The 24,699-nt window shown below is 36.5% G+C and overlaps 1 pseudogene; it reads left to right on the top strand.

Annotated features, from left to right (window-relative positions):
• Positions 1-24,433, top strand: part of LOC145099679 (RNA cytidine acetyltransferase 1-like) — a 34,181-nt pseudogene extending 9,748 nt beyond the window's left edge.
• Positions 24,434-24,699: the final 266 nt, after the last annotated feature.

Below are 24,699 nucleotides of genomic sequence, written 5' to 3'. Positions count from 1 at the left end.
ACTAACACTCACTTACAGGAATTGAGATATGGTTGTTAATCATTAAAACCTATCATAAAACATAGTAAAAGGCACTCTCCCTTCTTCTTAGAATGGAGAAACTTTTATCTTTCTGCCTACTTGATTCTTCTTATTCGTTCTGCTATTGATTTAAACTCTTTCAAATCATCTCGGAATTACACTTAATCTTATAAGCATAATCACATCCACTAAACCTTTAGTAAATCATGACGAATATCTTTGTCATTCTTGTGGTGGACTTGATCAACACACAATCTTGTGTACTTGATCTCCTAGTCCTTCACTTGACACTTTGTCAACGAATTAGTCTAATTTCCAAATATGAAACTTCTCATTCATCATGCAATACTTGTTGTATGATTCCAAGTTTCTATCCAATTGAAACTTGGGCGATGAGAAACTTCCCCTATTTGGTAAATTCTTGACCTTTCCACAAATAACATAATTAAGAATCAAATCCATTAGAAACCTACAAACATCAATTTTTTCATACACGCCATTGCAAGGATAAATAAATAATATAAAATCAGAATTTATTTTATTGCGGAAAAATTTGTCCTTACAATGCAATTCAATTGAAAAACTATGTTAATACATATTTCTTAGCAATCTTTTCTAACTCTAAGTAGTAGCTCAAGAATCCAATCTTCAAGCAATGCGATCGAAATCCATTTCTTCACGATTAGATTCCGCTCACTTCTTTCCTTAAGCTTCCTCTCTTTTCTTCGATCCTATAAGACATCGAAATGTAATCTTATCACATCATGTATTAAGAATCTAGAATAGGAACTTAAAAGAGTTAGTTAATGTATTTTACCTAAAGCAGAGCCATACGTTTTGACTCTCCCATCTCTTAGATCTCTTAGGTAAATATGACAGCTTCGTCTCTAATGCCCCTTCTCTTGGCAATAAAAGCAAATTGACTCTTTTGGAATAGCACACGAAACTACTTCTGACTTTGCCTTTCTCTTATCATCATGGCATGCCTTTTGTTGCCATTTCCTATATCCATAGAGGTCTGGAAGGCCGATCCACTAATCAACTTTGCTTTTCCATTGCGCCAAATCATTGCTGATTCAGCAGCAATAAGCATATAGGTGAGATCAATGAGGGTTACGTCGTGGTTCATCATATAGTACTCTCTTACGAACTTACTATATCAGTTAGGAAGTGACTGAAGAACCCAGTCAACAGCCAGCTCCTCACAGACAACAGATCCCAACATTCTTAATCTATCAATGTGTGACTTCATCTCTAGGACGTGTGCACACACCGACTTTCCTTTTTCATGTTTACTTGCCAAAAGGGCTTGAGTGAGTTTGAACTTTTCAATATTTCGAGCTTGTGGGTTAGGGAGAATAATAGTAGGAGGTGGAGGAAGTGAAGCATGATCTCTTGTTCCTCGATCGAATCGTGGAATATCATCTTCATGTGGAAAGCTTGTTCTGTGACATCCCCATTTTCATGGCCAGAAAAGACCAATTTTGTTTATGCTTTATAAAAATCAGAGTACTTCATTTTATAAAAATGTTGCGGAATTTGTTCCCAGAAAAACATGGTAAATACGTTATTAAAACATTTTCGAAGAAACGTATTTATTTCATTTTAAAACGTTTGGGATGTCATCATTAATACAGAAACATAAGCATAAACAAAACTTACAATTATTTACACTAGTGATCTACATCTCTTTAAATCTCTCAGTGTAATGTCACTTCATATCGTCACCTGTGATGTAAATAAACTGAGTGGGTCAGGTTGGGAAACCTGGTGAGTACATAGGGTTTTCAACCCACAATAATATAATTATTATGTTCAATCATCAAACAGTTAACCCAATTACCCATCCCCATTATCTTCTTTATTCTTTAAGGGTCTCCCCTAAGAATCAACTATTTCTCGTTCATTCATTCCTAAGGATCATCCTAAGGAAACAACATGAAGTCCATTGTTGCCAATGACACTTTGGTCAAGCGCAGCTGCTAATCTTGTCACTTAGGCGCAGCTGCCAGAATTGTGACATTTTCTATGAGGTGCTTCTGCCGGTATTGACCTTTAAACGCTACTGTCATGGTCATAAGGCTCCCCATTAGGCGCAGCTGCCGATACTATCCTTAGAGCGCAGCTGCTAGGACGTTTACCGTAGATCTAAAACATCTACGGGTTGTGGCGCAGCTGCCAGTGCTCATCTATAGGGTACTAGGTCCACTGCTGCCAATGTATACCTATAGGGCAGTAGGTCCATGCTACTAATGTTCCTCTATTTTAGCTTTTATCCCTCATCATTCATCTACCCATGTTTTACCCAACATATTGTGTAGATATAAAATACTTTACACAGTTTACATCATTTAAAACATGTATAAAAATCTTTCACCAGCATAGACAGCAAGTATTCAGACAATATGCACACATAGCACGTAATTAATAATAAAATACTTCATATCTATGTGTAAGATGAAAAAGACCATGCACTCACCTGAGTAGGTGGTGACTCAACACTCGAACAACGCTTCGATACTCTCAAAACAATTTCCTTCGAGAAAACCTAGTATCAATACTACTAGGGTTTAGTCTAACGATAACCGCGACAAACTAATAGTCTAGCTATTATTATTATTATTATTATATAAGCGTTAAATAACACTCAATATAACTCATAATAATATCCCAAATACTCATTATAAGTTCCTAATAATGTTACTATATTAAACATAAGCTATACTAAAGATAGGGTAGGTATAGCTCACTTACAGCGGGTTTTTCGCAAAACCGGGCTTCGCTGGAGCAGCGTTCCCGAGCCGAAAGGCTCTTTTCTCGGGACTCCAGGAGCCTCGGGGCTTCCTTCGGGTGCTAGGGGGTTTACCTAGGCTTTTAGGGGGGTTAGGGAGGCTAGAGAGAGAAACTAGAGAGAGAAAGTGAGTTTGGGAGGTGTGAAGAGAAGGCTAGACCCGGCACCTCTATTTATAGTGCAAAATCTGATGGACTCGTCGAGTCTGAGTCATGACTCGCCGAGTTGGTCCATGTGGTGGCCTTCTGGTGGTGCCACGTGTCCAATTCTGGTGGTGCCACGTCACCCCCTATCGCGTATCAGCCTCTGAACTTAGAAAAATCATAACTTTCGCATACGAGCTCCGTTTTCGACGTTCTTTATATCCACGCGTAGGTAAAATCAAGATCTACAACTTTCATTTAGACTCCGTCGGCTAATTCTCGACCGATCTCAAATTTAACTGTAGGAGGCGTTTAGACTGTTAAATGACCGCGAAGAATTCGTAACTCCTTCATACGAACTCCGTTTTCGTCCATCTTTTTACCGTTGATTTCCTGTTAATGAGATCTTCAACTCTCATTTAGGTCGTGTAAGCCAAAAACCGCTCGAACTAAAATTCGAGTTTCGGGCCGTGCACTGCTAAGCCGAATCTTAGAAAAATCATAACTTCCTCATACGAAGTCAGATTTGGGCGTTCTTTTTACCGACGCTCTTAGTTTAACATATTCTACAACTTTTGTTTAGATTGTTAAGGCTAAATCTCGCTCTATCGTAAATTCACTATTTACGCTTCCCGGTGTCGTGTCGGTTTTGCCGTAAAACTTCGACGGGCCATAACTTCTTCGTTATAACTCGGATTTCGACGTTCTTTATATGTACGGAAACCTCGTGACATATACTACAACTTGGTTAAGATTATTTATTCTAAATAATCTTTTGTCGAAAAGTCGTTTTCAACCCGTATTGCCTCTAAATTGACTAGCCCGGATTTGTGGGCGTTACAATTATCTCCCCCTTAGGATGATTACGTCCCGGAATCATCAACGAAACATGGTCGTATAATGACTCCATACGTCATCTCTTCATCCTAGGTAATAATTATAACTTCTACATTCCTTCAAGTCTATCTCTCAGACTTATTGACTGTATGCAGTACTTGATCGTGCACCTGCTCTCTACCTCAGGCTAGGCTCCCAATTATGACCTTCAAGTCACAATCTCGATCCTTACTGGATACGAACTTGAGATGATTTTTTTTATTACTACTATGGATCGGTGTGTCATATTCTAATGACCTATCATCATATGTTGCAACACTTAGGCTTAGGTCTCTTAGAGTTAAATTCTAAAACAGACTATGCCTTCCTTCATGTTCTAATGTGATATAATCACACTTTAACATTAGGCATTTCTAGCTGCCAACTTCTTTAACAACGAGCGCAATATTTCTATTGATCGCTTTGATTTCAATCGTTTGGTTTAAGTCGGACGCTACATCAAACTTGGTTCTCTGAACCACACAACATACTCATCATAGTCGGACTCGATTCGACAAGACCACTAGGGTCGGAATATCAACAATCTTCTTAGTCATTACCGAAACGATGGTAACAACACACTTGAATAAAACGAAATCAATTACTAGCTTCTTGGTAACCTTGTGACTTTCCCTGATCCAAGTGTGAGTCCTGTGCTTCCGGTAGTATAGGCCTCTACTACCATTCACACCTACTCATACTCGTCCCAAGTATTGTCCCGCAGTTTTCCAAGTCACCACACAAGAGAATCACATAGTAGCTTAACACATCAAATATCAAAACGAAGGTTTTATTACTCCTTGAAACTATTACATAGGTGTTCAAGTTCACCCTGGACTATGCCTCTAATAGGCTACATCCTATGACACTATCTATATGGCTTCTTCATAACTTGATCTCTATATATCCATCCTTACTCCTGATTCCTTGCATCGTCAGCTGCTTCGTCAAGGATCATTTGAAATGCTCTTGCCTTTGGTTTTGGCGGCACATTTGGCTTTGTAGCCCCTTCTCTTTTTGGGCAATCTTGCTTAAAGTGCCCTTCCTCGTTACATTCGTAACACACCCTTTTGTTGAATTTACACTCGTTGGCATAATGCCCATGCTTCCCACACTTGAAACAAATCACCTCCTCACCGCATTTTCCAGAGTGTTTCTTTTTGCACTTCTCGCACCATCTTTCTTCACTCCCTCCTCCTCTAAACTTCCTTGTATTGGACTTGCTTCTCTCATCGGGATTCGCAGACCCCTCAAACTTTCCTCTTTTCGCCAACCTCGGTCTTGTTGGCGGCTCTTCCCTTGATCATCTCCTCAACCGACTTGGCAGCCCAGATAGCTGCTTCCAAAGTAGGTGCCTGACGCACTGGCACCGCATACTCCCATGGAAGTCCTTTTGCATACTTGTCGACTTTCGTCAGCTCATCTGGAACAAGACGTAAGGCGAACTCCATCTTCTCTGTGAAATTGTTGGTGTATTCATCAACAGACATGCTTCCTTTCTTCAAGGTAAGGAATTGGTTTTCCAGCTCGAGCAGATTTTGGGCTGAGCAGTACCTACGTTTGAACTGCACCAGAAATTCTGCCCATGTTAGTTGTAGGGGCTCATTGGGGCTCAGAGTTTTCCCCAAGGTATTCCACCAACGTACAGCGCCTCCTCGAAACTGACGCACTGCAAATGTGGTCTGTTGTTTTCCTCTGCAACCGCACGTCATGAAAGCTAACTCCATCTCCGAGATCCAATCCATGACCCCGATCGGATCCTCCTTTCCAGTGAAAGTCGATGGCTTGCAAGTCAGAAAATCCTTGTACTTGCATCCATTCCTCTCGACTTTGTCATCTTGGTTGTTTTGTCAAACTATTGGTGGGTTGACTTGACCAACAGTCCCACTGTAGTTCTCCTCCTCAGTCTGCCCTTCATTCAACTCGGGCCGTTCGATCTGAATAGTGGCTTCCTCTCGATTTTGCTGGAGCAAACGTCTAGTTTCCTCCATTTGACGATCCAACATCGCCTGGATCATTGCTTGCACTCCGGCCATTGTTATTGGCTCAGCCGCGGCTACCACAACCGGTATTTGCTCAATCACTGGTTGGTTTCGGTTCCCATTTGCATTCACGTTTCCGCTACGGGTTCTTGCCATCTTGATCTATACACCGAATAAGGTGAATCTAGACCTTTACTTAGGATTGACGTTTAAATCATCCTTATCACTCCGAAACGTTTACATGCTAGTTCTAATATCGTAGTTAAACGCTTAGAATCCTAAACACATAAAGTTTCCAGATCCGGTCGGCAACAGACCATAGATCCAAACAAATAACAACATATCAGACACAAGCAATTAGCACATAAAAGCAACTTAGGCATCATTCCTAAAATAAGCTAATGCTCACACCTCACAAATCATCGTTTAGCATTCTAAGTTTAAGTCTAGAAATAAATCCATATTCCTAGTTCGCTTAAACTAATGCTCTGATACCAACTGTGACATCCCCATTTTCATGGCCAGAAAAGACCAATTTTGTTTATGCTTTATAAAAATCAGAGTACTTCATTTTATAAAAATGTTGCGGAATTTGTTCCTAGAAAAACATGGTAAATACGTTATTAAAACATTTTCGAAGAAACGTATTTATTTCATTTTAAAACGTTTGGGATGTCATCATTAATACAGAAACATAAGCATAAACAGAACTTACAATTATTTACACTAGTGATCTACATCTCTTTAAATCTCTCAGTGTAATGTCACTTCATATCGTCACCTGTGATGTAAATAAACTGAGTGGGTCAGGTTGGGAAACCTGGTGAGTACATAGGGTTTTCAACCCACAATAATATAATTATTATGTTCAATCATCAAACAGTTAACCCAATTACCCATCCCCATTATCTTCTTTATTCTTTAAGGGTCTCCCCTAAGAATCAACTATTTCTCGTTCATTCATTCCTAAGGATCATCCTAAGGAAACAACATGAAGTCCATTGTTGCCAATGACACTTTGGTCAAGCGCAGCTGCTAATCTTGTCACTTAGGCGCAACTGCCAGAATTGTGACATTTTCTATGAGGTGCTTCTGCCGGTATTGACCTTTAAACGCTACTGTCATGGTCATAAGGCTCCCCATTAGGCGCAGCTGCCGATACTATCCTTAGAGCGCAGCTGCTAGGATGTTTACCGTAGATCTAAAACATCTACGGGTTGTGGCGCAGCTGCCAGTGCTCATCTATAGGGTACTAGGTCCACTGCTGCCAATGTATACCTATAGGGCAGTAGGTCCATGCTACTAATGTTCCTCTATTTTAGCTTTTATCCCTCATCATTCATCTACCCATGTTTTACCCAACATATTGTGTAGATATAAAATACTTTACACAGTTTACATCATTTAAAACATGTATAAAAATCTTTCACCAGCATAGACAGCAAGTATTCAGACAATATGCACACATAGCACGTAATTAATAATAAAATACTTCATATCTATGTGTAAGATGAAAAAGACCATGCACTCACCTGAGTAGGTGGTGACTCAACACTCGAACAACGCTTCGATACTCTCAAAACAATTTCCTTCGAGAAAACCTAGTATCAATACTACTAGGGTTTAGTCTAACGATAACCGCGACAAACTAATAGTCTAGCTATTATTATTATTATTATATAAGCGTTAAATAACACTCAATATAACTCATAATAATATCCCAAATACTCATTATAAGTTCCTAATAATGTTACTATATTAAACATAAGCTATACTAAAGATAGGGTAGGTATAGCTCACTTACAGCGGGTTTTTCGCAAAACCGGGCTTCGCTGGAGCAGCGTTCCCGAGCCGAAAGGCTCTTTTCTCGGGACTCCAGGAGCCTCGGGGCTTCCTTCGGGTGCTAGGGGGTTTACCTAGGCTTTTAGGGGGGTTAGGGAGGCTAGAGAGAGAAACTAGAGAGAGAAAGTGAGTTTGGGAGGTGTGAAGAGAAGGCTAGACCCGGCACCTCTATTTATAGTGCAAAATCTGATGGACTCGTCGAGTCTGAGTCATGACTCGCCGAGTTGGTCCATGTGGTGGCCTTCTGGTGGTGCCACGTGTCCAATTCTGGTGGTGCCACGTCACCCCCTATCGCGTATCAGCCTCTGAACTTAGAAAAATCATAACTTTCGCATACGAGCTCCGTTTTCGACGTTCTTTATATCCACGCGTAGGTAAAATCAAGATCTACAACTTTCATTTAGACTCCGTCGGCTAATTCTCGACCGATCTCAAATTTAACTGTAGGAGGCGTTTAGACTGTTAAATGACCGCGAAGAATTCGTAACTCCTTCATACGAACTTCGTTTTCGTCCATCTTTTTACCGTTGATTTCCTGTTAATGAGATCTTCAACTCTCATTTAGGTCGTGTAATCCAAAAACCGCTCGAACTAAAATTCGAGTTTCGGGCCGTGCACTACTAAGCCGAATCTTAGAAAAATCATAACTTCCTCATACGAAGTCAGATTTGGGCGTTCTTTTTACCGACGCTCTTAGTTTAACATATTCTACAACTTTTGTTTAGATTGTTAAGGCTAAATCTCGCTCTATCGTAAATTCACTATTTACGCTTCCCGGTGTCGTGTCAGTTTTGCCGTAAAACTTCGACGGGCCATAACTTCTTCGTTATAACTCGGATTTCGGCGTTCTTTATATGTACGGAAACCTCGTGACATATACTACAACTTGGTTAAGATTATTTATTCTAAATAATCTTTTGTCGAAAAGTCGTTTTCGACCCTTATTGCCTCTAAATTGACTAGTCCGGATTTGTGGGCGTTACATGTTTCACGGGATTTGGGAATACCATAGTTGTCATACTTTGACATCTACAAAATGGGAGAAAACAAATTCAAGTTAAATGATTAGAATCCTCGATGTGACACCCAAATGAAACATCGAGGCTAGGATCCAACACAATACACTACAACCTAGAAAAGGGATGCCGTAATCTAGTTGCAGAATATTTGAAGGTAGGTAAATGACGATTTACCAATTTCCACTAAGAAAAACGAAAAAGAAATTTAAGTTTTAAATCCATTGAAAATTCCTAGATCTTTTGAGATTCATTGAACATTTCAATGGCATGTTTAAATCTCGATATGCCCCTCTAGTTTGTGACTGGGATACGGAGGATCACAAAGCGGGTGTGAATAACCATGCGAACTTACATGGTGCCCCCACATGTTACAGTCACCTATTCGATGTGCCGGTTAACCACACATGCTCCACCGAACTATGAAAAACATTGAGTCACCCTTTGCTACCTTTGCTTAGAACCATTTAGTGTGCCGGTTAACCACACACGCTCCACTAACATCTTCACAAGGATACAAAGTGTAATTTCATGGAATTGCATCAATTCACTTTTGCCTAAAGTAACTAAGATTGAGAATTTTGAAAAAGCATTTAGTTACTTTTGTACTTTATTATACTTATAATGGAAGGTTTCTGTCCTATCCCACCCGTTCGGCTAACGACCCTCCACTAGTCAAGAGTGCGGTGGGTAAGAGTGGATACCCATTCAATCGCCATTTTATAGGCAATTTCCTTAAACACCCCTTATAGACCAGCTTCGCGAATGAGGCCTACTAACGGTAAGACTGACTTTTACTCATACATATATATAATGTTAGACTTTTAATGTTATATACAGTATAGGGTGTATTTTACACTTTTAAAATACTAGGTGGTCTAATTTAATAAATTACACTTTTAATTTAACTAAATGTGAACCTAAACTTTATGGATTTATTAAATCTCCTTTAATTATACACCTTAATTAATTAATAAAACCATAGGGGTGTGATTTGAACTTTTCAAAACAATACTAGGGTTTTAGAATTTAACATTTCTAAATTAAACTATTAATCAACTTTTAAATTCCAAAACTTGAGGGCAAGTTTTCAAACATTTCAAAACATTAGGGTTTAACTTATTTAAATTTCAAAAACAAAAACTTTTAAGTTCAAATTTAAACTATAAAACCTAAAGAGATTAATTTGAAACTTTTCCAAACTTTATCAAGAATATTCTAGATCACATAATTCAAATAAGGCAATTAACTATTAATTGGTGGTTATCTAATTAGATCTAGTTCAAATTCTTGCAAGATAATGATAAAATAATTCATATAATTTAACATTTATCAAATAAGGAAACAATTATCTAATTAGATGACCAAAATCTTTTATTTTGACAAAGATAATCATAATGGATCAACAAAATTCGAATTTTATTAATTTTAAACAATTATGGCAATTATCCTAAGTCAAAATAGGTAAAAACCCAGAAAATCCGCTTGTCTGACAGCTAAACTCGCCGAGTTCCTCTACGGACTCGCCGAGTAGGAGCAACTCGCCGAGTCCACATTGGAACTCACCGAGTTCATCAGGCAGGGAGCTAAAAAACGATTTTTGAAGCTTGAACAAATAACCAAGGCATCAATACAATAGAAACCAATCAAGGCTCTGATACCACTAATGGGTTTTAGCCATAAGAACATCCTACGTGCTCATACAAACCCTAATGCTTGGATCTAGGTTTCTCTATTGTACATGCAATTCATCCAAGACTTTAAACCCTAGTTCTAGCATATGATAATCAATATTATATATAACAATGGGTTTAAGATATTACCTTTGATTGTTATGTAGCAATAATAATCACAAATCTTCCTTATAATGACTTTAGAAAGCTTAGAGTCACAAATGTCACTCCTCTAATGGTTCACAAACACCAAGAGCAAGAAGATGAAGAATAAGGAGAGAGAGAGGCTGCCCAAAACGTGTGGAAACCCTAGAGAACAAGTTCGCCACATTTTTGGGTCTCAAGGGTCCTTTAAATAGTGAGGCTATTAGGGTTATCTAACAAGGAAACCCTAATTTGGATGCTTAGGCCCTAAGCAACCCATGGACTCCTTCCTTAAAGGCCTAGGAAGATTTCTAATTGGTTTCCCCATAGAATTCGTCCACCCCTTTAATATGGAGTCCATTAACTCAATATTCAACTATCATACAATTGACAGTTCTAGTCCCTTAAGTTTAATTAATGTCTTTTAGCCACAAACTTAATTCTTATTAATTCTTGACTAATATTAATTAAATAATATGATTTCTCCTTTAATATATTATTCTCATAATATATTAATAAATCATAATTAATCCTTTCTCTCCATAATTCATCCTATCAAGTTGCTTTGGTGAAGGCAACCCAAAAGGACCATGCACCATCGGGTCAAGTACATACCAAAATAGTTATGGACTTAGACACTAATCCAACAGTAACCAATGTTAATGCTAATGAAATAATGGGCACTGCTAGCCCCTCTTCTATGTATATGCATGATCCTTCATTTTTTTGGCATTCTCTTTTGGGACATGTCAATTTCCTTTCTATTCAAAGAGTGGAAAAACTTGGCATATTCCCAAAATTTTCATTAGACAGAAACATAAAATGTGAGGTTTGTGTGGAATCAAAATTTTCACAACATCCTCATAAACCAGTTGAAAAATCTAATGAAATACTTGGCTTAATCCACTCTGATTTATATGATTTTAGAGCTACACCTACAAGAGGAGGAAAGAATTATTATATTTCTTTTATTGATGATTGTATCAAGTATTATTATATTTGTTTGTTAAATACCAAGGATGAAGCCTTGAATTCTTTTAAGAATTACAAGTCTGAAGTTGAAAATCAACTTGACAAAAATATCAAAATTTTAAGGTCTGATCTAGGAGGAGAATATGAATCCAAAGACTTGCTGAATTTTGTTCTTTAAATGGTATTATACATCAAACAACTGCTACATACACCCCTCAAGAAAATGGAGTGGCATAAATAAAGAATAGAACATTGAAAAACATGATTAATTCAATTTTAATTACTTCTAAAGCACCACATAATATGTGGGGAGAAGCATGTCTTGCAGCAAATTCAATACTTAATAGAATTCCTCATACAAAGAGTGATAAATCACCCTATCATCTGTGGAAAGGGAGGTTACCCTCTTACAAAAAGATGAAAGTGTGGGGTTGCCTTGATAAGGTACAATTACCTCTTCCTAAGAGGACTAAACTTAGACCAAAAACCATAGATTGCATATATCTTGGCCCTGCCATGAATAGTGCAGCCTATAGGTTTCTTGTGTATAAATAACATGTTGATGATATCCTGTAACACCCATTAAAATCATGCCAAATTTAAACTTTTTAAGACATTCAAAACCAATACTTATTACAAAATTTGTTTTCAAAATTGTTTAGTGTCAGAGTATCCCATAATCAAATCATGAAAACACAAGGATGTGTACGGTCATGCCTTCGCCTTGCCAAAATCATCAGAAGCACCTGAAATAATAAACTAAAACCGTAAGCATAAAGCTTAGTGAGTTTCCCTCAAAATACCACCACACAATAGATAACATGTACCAACAAACAAACATCATGCGTATAGAGTCTACAATATGAATGGATTGCCCTCACCGGGCCTGCAATCTATTTGGCCCACTCTCAGAACCTTTAACATGTCTAGTACACCCACCCGGGCCTTCAGCCTTTCTGGACCTTTCTCCGGGCCTTCGGCCTAACTGATATGCCATAATGGGTCTGCAGTGTATCCAGTTCGCCCTGGTTCTGTTGGCCTTCAACACAAAGAAGGACCGCCTCAACCCAACCAAACACAATAAGTCAACATATAAATAATCATGATCAAGTTGGCACATAATATATGCAACAAAAATCTTACAACTCACTACTGCCTACTAATCCTCTTACCATATACAGTCCCGCTACCATCTACCCCCCATAGAATGTGTAACCATAAGTAACCAGAGGTGAGATAGCCACCCGAACAGATAGTCCTACTCTTGAGCCACAACCAAACAAGGAACAGACAAGAGAGCCTAGACCAAGAGTTCTCAGCCTATCCTACGTAACCACCGACAGTCCCTAAGGGCACTCCATAGAAGATAACCAACAAGCACATATAACATACAATTTTATAGGTTATTACCACAAAGCAAGAAACCCCATACCATGAGACAATTCTAACTGATCGCTACAACATATCAGCATACTCAATACTAGAACACATATCTAGCAGATCACTACATCATAACAGCATACTCAATACCAGAACACAGATCTAATAGATCACTACAGCATAACAACATACTCAATATCAACAATCTACGGAATGCATAACCGTATATACTTAGAGGTGAGATAATCACTCGGACAGGTGATCCTACTCTAAAACCACAACTAAACAAGGAACAGGTAAGAGAGCTTATATCAAGAGTCCTCAGTCTATCCTACATGACTATATATAGTCCCTAAAGCATCCCTTTACTAGCAGATAATCAATACTAGTGGGCCAACATTGGTGCCTTCGACCCACGGGTACAGTGAGGCGAAAATCACCTTGATGTGCGTGTAGAAACCCTGTAGCAATGAAGGAATCTACCAGCTTCAACTCACTTCCAATCACCTACAAGAAGATACTTGAGTCAATACCCGATCACAGATGATAGTTACATGCAACAATGACCACTTCACATGAAATAACGATTGGGGTTTCACATGAAATGACGATTAGGGTTTCACATGAAATGACGATTAGGGTTTCACATGAAATGACGATTAGGGTTAAGCAATAACACTTAACCCATTAAGGACTTAATCACTTATGGGCATGATTGATTGATGTTTGACTTAGTCGTTTTCGGTTGAAATTATAGCCCAGTCAACAGCCCAAATACGCACCCGATTATTGCCTAAAATAAAGCATTCGCTTCTAGGTTTTTTTTTACATAAACTGATAATTAGGGTTAATGTTCCTCACTTAACCCATTAATGAATTACTCCATTAAGTCTAATATTTCATTGAGTTAATTATAGGGAATTATTAAGTTATTATTTCAGGTTCAATTAATAGTTTTAACGCGGGTCCCGACCAACTCCGAAATATGGGTTTCTTAATATTAGGGTTGTCTAAACCCTAATTAGGGTTTCCAATCCCTTAAAGTTAATTGATTATCTAATTGAATAAATATGTAATTTAATAAACTGGGCACCACCCAATACTACCTCGGACAGTGGTGGTCGGCGGCGGTCCATGGCGGCAGGAGGCGGCAGCCACCCGCACACGGTGGCAGTTTGAGTAATAGATCCAAAATTCCAACACACATACAATGTATTACAACACACGCGCACACACTAGCACCAAAAGAATAAAAAAGGCCCAACACAACCACCAAAAATGGTGGCCGACGGCGACAGGAGGTGGTGGTGGGTTTTCTTCTTCGTTTTCTGGCCATACCTCACCATTACGCAAAAAGAAAACAACACCCATAAATACACATGAGATATTACATTCAACACAGTGAATACTTACGCAAAAAACACACACACATACATAAACACAGTCGCTGCCGACGATGGCAGTGACGTCAACGTGAATCAGAGGGTGGTCGTTGGGGCGGCGGCGACGTAGCAATCAGCGGGAGAGGTTTGGCTTAGCAAGAACGATGCAAAAATGTGCCACTTTTGCTCGATGGAAACTTCCCTCTTCGGTCTCGACGGATCCTCCCGACAACCCTCATTGTCGCCGGCGGTAGAAGCAACGGTGGAAGAGAAATGAAGAAGAAGAAGAAGGTTGGCGACCCAACTTGCGAAAAGCAGTAGCAGCACCCATGTTACTCGCTCTCTCGCTTTTCCCGACTAACACGACATCTATTCGTGTCTCTTTGTCTTCGCCGGTAACGGAAATGTTGGTGTCTTCTGGCTTCAATCGGTGGAGGGGCGGCGGCTGGAGAATAAGGGGTGATAAGGTGGCGACTGGGAGGATGTTTAGGGTCAGGGTTTTATGTTAGATGAAGCTTAAAAATAGGAGGGAAGATACGGGTTCAAGTCCTGTGTCATTTCCAAAAATTGCATCTTTTTTACACTTTCAATCCCTCCCCCTCCAATCCTTTTCAAACTAAGCCCATTAATTACCAAACAACCCCTGCTTCACAAAACTTTACATTTCAAGTCCTAATGATACAATTGTGGCTCCACATTCTTGAAATCATAACGTTTAACTCCCCCGCTAACACTGATCAATTAATATGGACTTATGGCTAAAATAAAATAAAATATAAAATATATCTCGAGACTTTAGGGCTTATTATTTATTTATTTATTTTATCTATCATTATTATTATATTTATTTATTTTATTACTTATTTTATTTTATTTATTTTATTTATTTATTTTTTAAACGGAATGTTACAATCCATAACCAAACCATCATGGAATCAGCGGAGGCTGAATTCTTTAAAAATATTTTTCCTTTTAAGCATAAAGGGAAAGAGGTTACCTACTCTAGCAAAAGACCTCTTAATGATGGACTGAATGAAACCATTCTTGACAAAAGTTTACAATCAAATGAAGAGAGTTCTTCAAAGGTTCAAGAAGAAAACTTAGAACCTAGAAGAAGCAAACAGGGCAAAATAGCCAAAGATTTTGGACCTAATTACATGACCTATGTAGTGAATAAAGATCCACAAACTTATAAGAATTCAATGGATTCTTCTGAAGCTCCCTTTTGGAAAGAGGCGATCAAAAGTGAGATTGACTCCATTGTGCAGAATAACACTTGGAAATTGGTAGATTTGCCACCTGGGAAAAAACCAATTGGGCACAAATGGATATTCAAGAAGAAGTTTAGAACTGATGGTACCATTGAGAAATATAAATCTCGTTTAGTAGTTAAAGGGTATCGTCAAAAGGAGGGACAAGACTTCTTTGACACCTACTCACTTGTTACAAGAATTACATCAATTCACAATTTGGAAATACACCAAATGGATGTGAAAACTGACTTCTTGTATGGTGAACTAGATGAAGAGATATATATGAATCAACCTAAAAGGTTTGTGGTTAAAGGTAAAGAAAAAAAGTCTGTAAGTTAGTTCGATAACTTTATGGACTAAAACAAGCTCCAAAGCAATGGCATGAGAAATTTGACAACACGTTACTCTCTAATGGATTTAAAATTAATGAATGTGATAAATGTGTTTATGTCAAATAATATAAGAATGCTTGTGTCATCATATGCTTGTATGTGGATGAGATGCTTATAATGGGTACTAATTTGGATGTGATCAATCAAACCAAGAAAATGCTACACTCCTCTTTTTCCATGAAGGACTTAGGAGTTGTAGATGTGATCCTTGGTGTAAGAGTTCAAAGAAGACTAGATGGTTATACTCTTACTTAGTCCCATTATATTGAAAGTGTACTAAAGAAGTTTGGACACTATGATGACAAGCCGGTAGTCACCCCTTTTGATCCTTCAAGTCATCTTAAGAAGAATAAATGTGATAGTGTAGCTCAATTAGAATATACTAAAGTTCTTGGTAGCTTAATGTATATTATGAATTGTACTAGACTGGACTTGGCTTATAGTGTAAGTAGATTGAGTCATTACTCCCACAATCCTGGTAATGATCATTGGTATGCATTAGTAAGAGTGCTTAGATATTTAAAGCATACAATGAATTATTGATTGACTTACACGAGGTATCCTCCTGTACTAGAAGGATATTGTGATGCAAACTAGATTTTCAATACTTCTGAGGCAAAATCTACAAGTGGATATGTGCTCACACTTGGTGGAGCTGCTATCTCTTGGAAATCATCTAAGCAAACTGTGAATACTCGTTCTACAATGGAAGAAAAGTTTGTTGCTTTAGATAATCCTGCTGAAGAAGTTGAATGGCTTAAAAGCTTCCTAGAAGGTATTCCTCTGTTGCATCAACCTGTTACTGCCATTGGCAAACATTGTGATAGTATGGTTGCTCTTAATAGAGCAAAAAGTCAGATATACAATGGCAAGTCGAGACATATTAGGTGCATGCATATTACAATAAGAGACTTGCTGAAGTATGGAATCATTTCCATTAGTTACATAAAGTCAAAGGAAAATATAGCTGATCCATTGACAGAAGGCCTTAGTAGAGAGCAAGTTCTCCTCACATCGAGGGGAATGGGCTTAAAGCCAACATAAGAGTCACCACTTGGCGGAAACCTAACCTAGTAACATTGGAGATCCCATGGTCTAGGTTCAATAGGACAACTAGTTGGGGAAGACTCAAAGAAGCACTAACACAAATGTATGCTCACTCCCATGATATTTATTTTGTTCTTTCTGTTGATGATATAGGGATGAATTCTTTATTCTTAATAATGTTGATAGCTTTTATAGTGGAATAGTATGGATTATTCCAAATTAGCATTACCTATGTGAGATAGATGTGAGGTCGCATCTTTGGGAGCTGATATGGCTAAGCTCTCTAAAAGTCTCATGAAGAAAGGATTGTTCACGACCGAAATAAACACACCGGTAAGAAAGATCTATGCTTGGATATGATATGTGTGATACTTCTTGTTTTTTATTCTACTATAAAAAGTGGTTAGTTCAAGAATCTAGTTCACTACCCACAAAGTAGATCCAAGTAGTACTCACTATGAAAGGTACAAGTTTCACAACACATATTCAGATGCATGTCATATCTTACTTCCCTTATTTGAATATCAAAGTTCCCTTATTTTCTATTCAAATGTGGGGTATTTCTTAGAGTTTGAATAGAAAATGTGGGGTATTGTTGGAACTTTGTAAACTAATTTACTTTGTGGGATTTGTCCCACATTGGAAGCAAGAAAGGAAAAGCTCCTCCTTATAAGTCTAAGCCTTATTAGTTTATCAATATGGATAAAGCATTGGGCTAAGATGGATGAGCTTGGTTTGTGGTGTTGGACTAGCCTAATTGGACTCAAAATAGGCTAATATCAAGAGAATTTTTAATGGTCAAAAGATGGGCTTTGGGCCTTGGGACTCTTGGGGTCTTCCTGATTAATTAAATATTTTTAATTATGAATTTTTTTTTAATTTGTAATTACTGAATGACAGATATTATGGCAGTTATTTCCGGTTTTGACAATTTCCAACCGTCATAATGAATACCTATAATTACCTGTTTTTCAGTCATTTGTGGAGGGTTACAAAAATCATTTCACACCAGAAATTCTCTTGCAAATTTGTTTTTCCTGAAGATGAAGGGAACATAGAAATTTTGACAGATTCAAGATCACTTCTTGGATTGATTGTTGTATCCTCTAGACAGATCCCTACTAGGGAAATTTCTGTATTAGGACACTGCAATTTGCAGGCCTCAATCTACATAATTTCGTATTTGTGTTTCTTTTATAAACATCAACATTCAAGTATGTTTTCTGATTATGACTCTTATATATAAATTTTATTTAATTGTGTCTGTTTGTTAGATATCGTGTTTTGATTACTTTTGTTATAACACCAATCTCATCTCACATGAAGTCAGTCACATAAGGTCCAGTAGAAGAGATAAACTTCTAGTATCTCAAACATTATAGTTCACTACAAGAAGCCATGCCTTTAGCGGCGACATAAGGTTTTAGCGGCGACACTACTGTTTGTCGCCGGTAAAATCCTCTATCGCCGGTAATTGTGTCGCCGCTAAAGGTATTCCATCCGAATTCGCGTTATCCCCTTCTGATACACCTCAGTCGTTCGATCGAGTATCTCATCCAATAGTTGGGGCGTCTTATTGGCACATACCCAATACCGACGACATTTTGTTGCCGCTAAAAGTCGAAAATGTCGCCGCTAATAGTGGTCTAAAAATAGATGCGGTACCCTTCCCTCCAGATAGTCGCCGCTAAAGGCTATCACAGATTTAAGGCACAAAAACGGACGCCTTCTGTTCTTTTGCTTCCTCTCTTCCATCAAACATTGTTGCTTCTTCTTCCCCGGTTCTTTGTATTGTTTCCGTCGATTTCAACATAAAATCTCACCACATTGTGAGATTAGGGATCAAAGGTGTTTAGGGGCTTCAATTAAACGGGTTAACTCACGATTTCTACCTCCATCTCGAGAAAAAAGGTAACTCTAAGTTGTTATATCTCATTGTCTTTCACTTTTAACTTCGATTTCTAGCTCCATTTGATGATTGATTGCAAATTATTTTTCAATTTCATTATTTTTGGTAGTTTTGTATTTGGGTTGGTGAGGGTATTTCCGGGTGAAGAACAATTTTTCCGGCGACATATTCGTTGATTTCTGCCACTACAGGTTCTATTTAGTTCAATCCATTGTAAAATTTGAGTTTAATTACAAGCTATGTGTAGTTGTATAAATTATGTGAAAATTGCCATATGTATATATATAGATGTGAAATTATATGTATTTGGGGTGTGTATCTATGTAAATTTGGTGTAAAAATTATGTGAAAATTGCCATATGTATCTATATATGTCAAATTATATGTATTTGTTATAAGTAGGATGTTATTATGTGTGTATGTGAATGTATGTATGTTTGTTTTATATGTGGTATATGAATGTAAAATTTATGTATTTTGTATAAGTAGGATGTTGTGGTTTTATTTATGTGAAAGTATGTGTATTTGGTTTAAGTAGGATGTTATTATGTGTGTATGTGAATGTATTTGTATTTGGTGTATATGTGGTATATATATGTGAAAGTATGTGAATTTCATGCTCTTATGTATTATGTGAAAAATATGTGGTTTTGGTATAAGTATGATGCTATAATTGAAAAAAAAATAAAAAAAAATTTATTGTTATAATTGGAAAAAAAAAACACAAAAAAAATGTTATAAAATTGTTTAAAAACTTATATACGAATACTAGAATCTACTTTGTTCCCAAATTATTATATAGTTAACTTATAATCTTCAACTTAACTTATAATCTTGCAATATATTTATACAATTTTTAAAGTTAAAAATATATACATTTTTTAATCTCGACGGTAAAAAAGAACAACACAACAACATAATATAACTGTTTAAAATACAATGCTATAATTGAAAAAAAAATGTTATAAATAAAAAAAATATAAAAAGATACAATAGTAAGAAATGTTTTTTTTATGGATATACCAAATTATTAATTTTTCTTTATTTAATATTTTATTCATTAAAAACTAATTGCTAAACATATAAAAATAAATCATTGTTATAATTGAAAAAAAACACAAAAAAATGTTATAAATTGTTTAAAAGTTTATATACGAATACTAGAAAGTTTTTAGTTTGTTCACAATCTAACCCCAAATTAACCAATAAGTTCTATAGTTAACTTATAATCTTCGAATTAACTTACAATCTTGCAAAATATTTATACAATGTTATAAATAAAAAAAATATTTTTTAATATCGACGGTAAAAACGAACAACACAACAACATAATATAATTGTTTAAAGTACAATGTCATAATTGAAAAAAAATGTTACAAATAAAAAAAATATAAAAAGATACAATAATAAGAAATGTTTTTTTTATGTATATACTAATAGCTAAATTTTTAAATTTTTATTTTTATTTTTAAATTTTTTATTTTTTTAATTGTAAAAAAATGTGGATTGTAAAAAAAACAATGCTAATTCGGTATACTAAACTCTAAACCCAAAATTATATTTCAGCAACATTATGTCTATTGATAAAAGTTGGACCACTAATCCATATCGAAACCATCTAGAGTTCCAAGCAGGACTCAAAGCTTTTATCGAGAAGTCCAAGTCACACCTTGATAGTAATGGTAAAATCAGATGTGCATGTGAAAAATGTGATAACTGTTACTTCAAGTACCTGACTGCAGTGGAACACCATATATTTATAAATGGTTTCAGTAAGTCGTACAAAATTTGGATCTATCATGGTGAATCTTTTATTCCTCCAGTTGTCTTTCCAAGTAATGAAATGGCCGATTTAATCGAGGGTATGATGTGGGAGTCGAGAGAAAATGATACCAGCCTTGATGAAGGAACCTCGAATACAAGGGGTAGCGACGTGGATGATGATTTTGCATAGTTTTTGGAAGAAGTGGAAACTAAATTGTATCATGGTTGCATCTTTTCTTCCCTTGAGTTTCTAGCAAAGTTAATGCATATCAAGGTGAACAACACATGGACTGATAGTTCATTTGATCAACTCTTTGAGTTGTTGCAATTAGCATTTCCCAAAGGCAACAAAGTTCCCCTTTCACATTATCTAGCCAAAAAGAAACTGAAGTTTGTTGGTATGGGGTATGAGTCGATACATGTGTGCAAAAACGATTGTTGTCTCTTTTGGAAAGAACACGATTCATTGCAAGTTTGTCCCGTGTGTAAAGAGAGCCGATGGATCAATAAAAACACCAAGGGTAAGAAAGTAGCTCATAAGGTGTTATGGTACGGCGTTTATATTGTTCGAGGCACACTGCCAAAAATATGATTTGGCATAGTATCGGACGTTTAGAAGATGGTGTGATGCGTCATCCTATTGATGAGGAACATTGGCAAGATTTTGATAAAAAAATACCCCGACTTCTCGAGTGAACCCTGTAACGTACGCCTAGTACTTTCAGCTGATGGTTTCAATCCATTTGAAAACATGTGTAATCCACATAGCACATGGTCGGTCATACTCAACACATACAATCTGCCACCCTGGCTTTGTATGAAAGAGTCAACATTTATGTCGACTTTGTTGATTCCCGGCTTGAAAGCTCCTGGTAAGGATGGATGTTTTCCTTAGGCCTTTGGTGGAAAAGCGACGAAGCAGTAGCGACGACTTATTATCGGCAACGTGTCACCGCTATTACTATTATCGGCGACAATTGGACCTTTTACCGGCGATTTTTGTTGCCGCTAATTATCTTTTTCCTTTTTCCTTGTAGTGGTTTATCTTAACACAACAAATTCCCTACTTCCTAAAACTGTTTTTCCCTTCTTTATCAAAGGGCTCTAAAGCAGAATGTGACTTAAAAGATCTAAAAGAGCAATTAAAAGACAACTTTCCTGTTGGCCCATTGATTAAAAAGTGTTGCACGTTGGACCAGGTATTGACTTTTTTATATCAATACAAATTTACCAGGTCCGTAATCTATAAGATTTATATAAATTTACTCAGGGAAAAGCTGTGATTACTTTTCTTGATGCAATTTTGGATAAAACACTTGGTAGCATAGTGGCTTTACTTGCTGGCCGAGGGCGTGGAAAGTTAGATGCACTTGGTCATGCATTGTACCCCTTTGACTCTTGTTGACTTCATGAATCTAATTAACACATGATTTTTCAGGTATTCAATTATATTTGTGACTGCTACTAACCCAGAAAATCTCAAAACTTTGTTTGAATTTGTATCAAAGGGATTGAATATGCTAGAGTACAAGGTAAAACATGTGTCTATTTCTTATTGTATACCTTTTCATATAAATATGATACTATAATACTTTATTCACATGTTTTGTAGGAGCATTTGGATTACGATACTGTGAAATGCTCAAATCTAGAGTTTAACAAAGCAACTATCAGAATAAATATCTACAATCAACACAGACAGAAAATTCAATATATACAGGCACATGGACATGGAAAACTGTCACAAGTTGAGCTTTTGGTGGTTGATGAAGCTGCAGGTATTCAACTGCCACTTGTCAAGTCCTTATTGGGTCCTTATCCTGTTTTCCTTTCTTCTACTTTAATGGATATGAAGGTACATGGCGATCTTTATCATAAAAAATATAAACGAGTTTTTATTGATTACACGTTGCTTCTCACTATATAATATTTCCAATATCTGTCTCAATAGTAAATGATTGTTGTCTTATCTGTTGCGGCTGCCATAGAACTGTTGTCAAGGTAGCTACTTTAACCAACATGTTTATACTTTTGGTATTTCCATATATACCCCTTTAATTTGATCACATAGTAAATTCTTATAGGCACTTTGAAGGTCAATGCACTTCCATCTCTGAGGAAGATGATGTCCAAAATGAACCAGAGTCTCCGCATCTCAAAATCACTAAAACTGCTGAGAAAGTAAGATGAATTTCCATATTAGTAAAACTTTTTTTGTAAATGGATATATAACAGTTTCTGAAATTTATATTTGCCAGGTGTCATTGCTTGTTGAAGAAAATATAAAGCCAAGATCCAAATTCCAACCTACCTCCTCTTCTTGTAGGTCTCTATGAAAGAAAGCATGAAAAGCTTCACTACTTGTTCGATTCTGGAGAAAAAATAAACTTTATCCATTTCATATCTGTGAAGTTCCAGTTATGCCCTCTCACTTTTTATTACTAGGTCTCTCTTTAATCTTTAAATTACTTACATAATCATCTTCATAATATATATATATATATATATATATATATATATATATTATGATCAGAATTTTCTGGCTGGTGAACACACATGTATGGTTATAAAACCACTGGAAACATCTGATGATAATGAACTTAATAAAGAATCAGATGAATTGGGATTCTTTGGTGATTTTTATCGAGCTTTCAAGGCAGCATTTGCAAGGCTTTTGTGTTCTCCAAGATTTAACACAATGGAATACACGCTTGCAATGAGGTTCACTACGTATTCGATATCGAATTTCAATGATATTATTATTATAATATTACTAAATATATAGTTTTCCTTTTGTATATATGTAGTATCTTGGATCCAAAACTCAGCTTCCCTGATGTAGAAGACCCTTCATCAGCGATAATTTCACGTAGGATATATGATGACATCATCAAATCTCCATTCAGTATGAAAAGACTAGAAGTTTGTGTAAACCACCTTGCTGATCATCATCTCGTTAGAACCTTACCCTGAGGTTCTTTTAACTTTAACATCTTTTTATTCGTCTTTCTGTATTTAATTGATTAATATATATTTTCTATATATTTTACAGATTTTAGACCTGAAACTGCTTCTTGCATACCTATACTTCCAGGAGAAGTTTTTAGTTACATTATCAAATGCTCAAGCTTCTGTATTACTATGCATGGGATTACAGAACCAAGATGTTTCATATGCCGACTTTTTTTCTAAGTACTTAAAAAGAGTTTATTTATTTTTAGTGTACATGGAGTGATGAAGCTGGAAAGACAACAAATATTGTCATTATTCATGAAAGTCATGAAAAAGTTTCAGAAATATTAGAATTCGGCATCTTCAAAACAGCTCAGCGCCACTCTTCCCGTAAAGAAGTAAGTAAAAACTTTCTTTCAAGAAATTCGTTCACTTCACCCTAAAAACCCTAATTTGGTTATTTATATATAGGTTGTGTTGAAGTCACATTTGATTTTTGTAGATGAGGATCTTGATGAAACTGCAAATTAAGAAAGTGAAGGTTTGTTTGTTTTTCTTTTTTTTCATGTGGCTATGTGAATGTGTATGGTTGTTGCTAACATATAATTATTTTGATTGAATATTAGGATGATATGAAGGCAAAGAGTGATGGGTTATTGACCCTAGACTTTCTTGAGAGGTATGCGATTCATGACAAGGATGTGGATTTTTAGAGTGCTTTGCAAAGTGGTGGAAAGATACCCTCAGGTGGTGTAATTAGTGTCAGGTCTTCTAGTAAAAGTAAAACCAAAACCAAGGAAGAAAAACATAAACATGGGACACCAAAAGATAAGAGTGAAAAAAAGTAATGTAGGATATTCTTCCAAATCATCAATGAAGAAAAGAACATCATAGTATAATATGTGTCTACTTTTGTCTATTGTTTAGTTTTCAAACCATGGTTAGCATTGTTAGATTTTGGGTTTCGAATTATCGAATACCAATGAAATTACTTGAATAATTCAAGGATCGTGTATATAAAATATTTTCCAAAATCTTTAATTTCGACCATATTGCATGGGGTATCACAAACTTTGATTTGGGATAACCTGAGAAAGAGTAAATATGGATTTCAGGCCAAATCCAACACGCCAACACTGAATGCCTTAACACTAAATATC

The sequence above is a fragment of the Lactuca serriola genome, chromosome 4 (genome assembly GCF_051521515.1).
Source record: "Lactuca serriola cultivar US96UC23 chromosome 4, Lser_US96UC23_V15, whole genome shotgun sequence".
In the NCBI taxonomy this organism is placed as follows: domain Eukaryota; kingdom Viridiplantae; phylum Streptophyta; class Magnoliopsida; order Asterales; family Asteraceae; genus Lactuca; species Lactuca serriola.
Note: the sequence above shows the minus strand (reverse complement) of the source record. Positions and strands in the feature narration are given on the sequence as shown.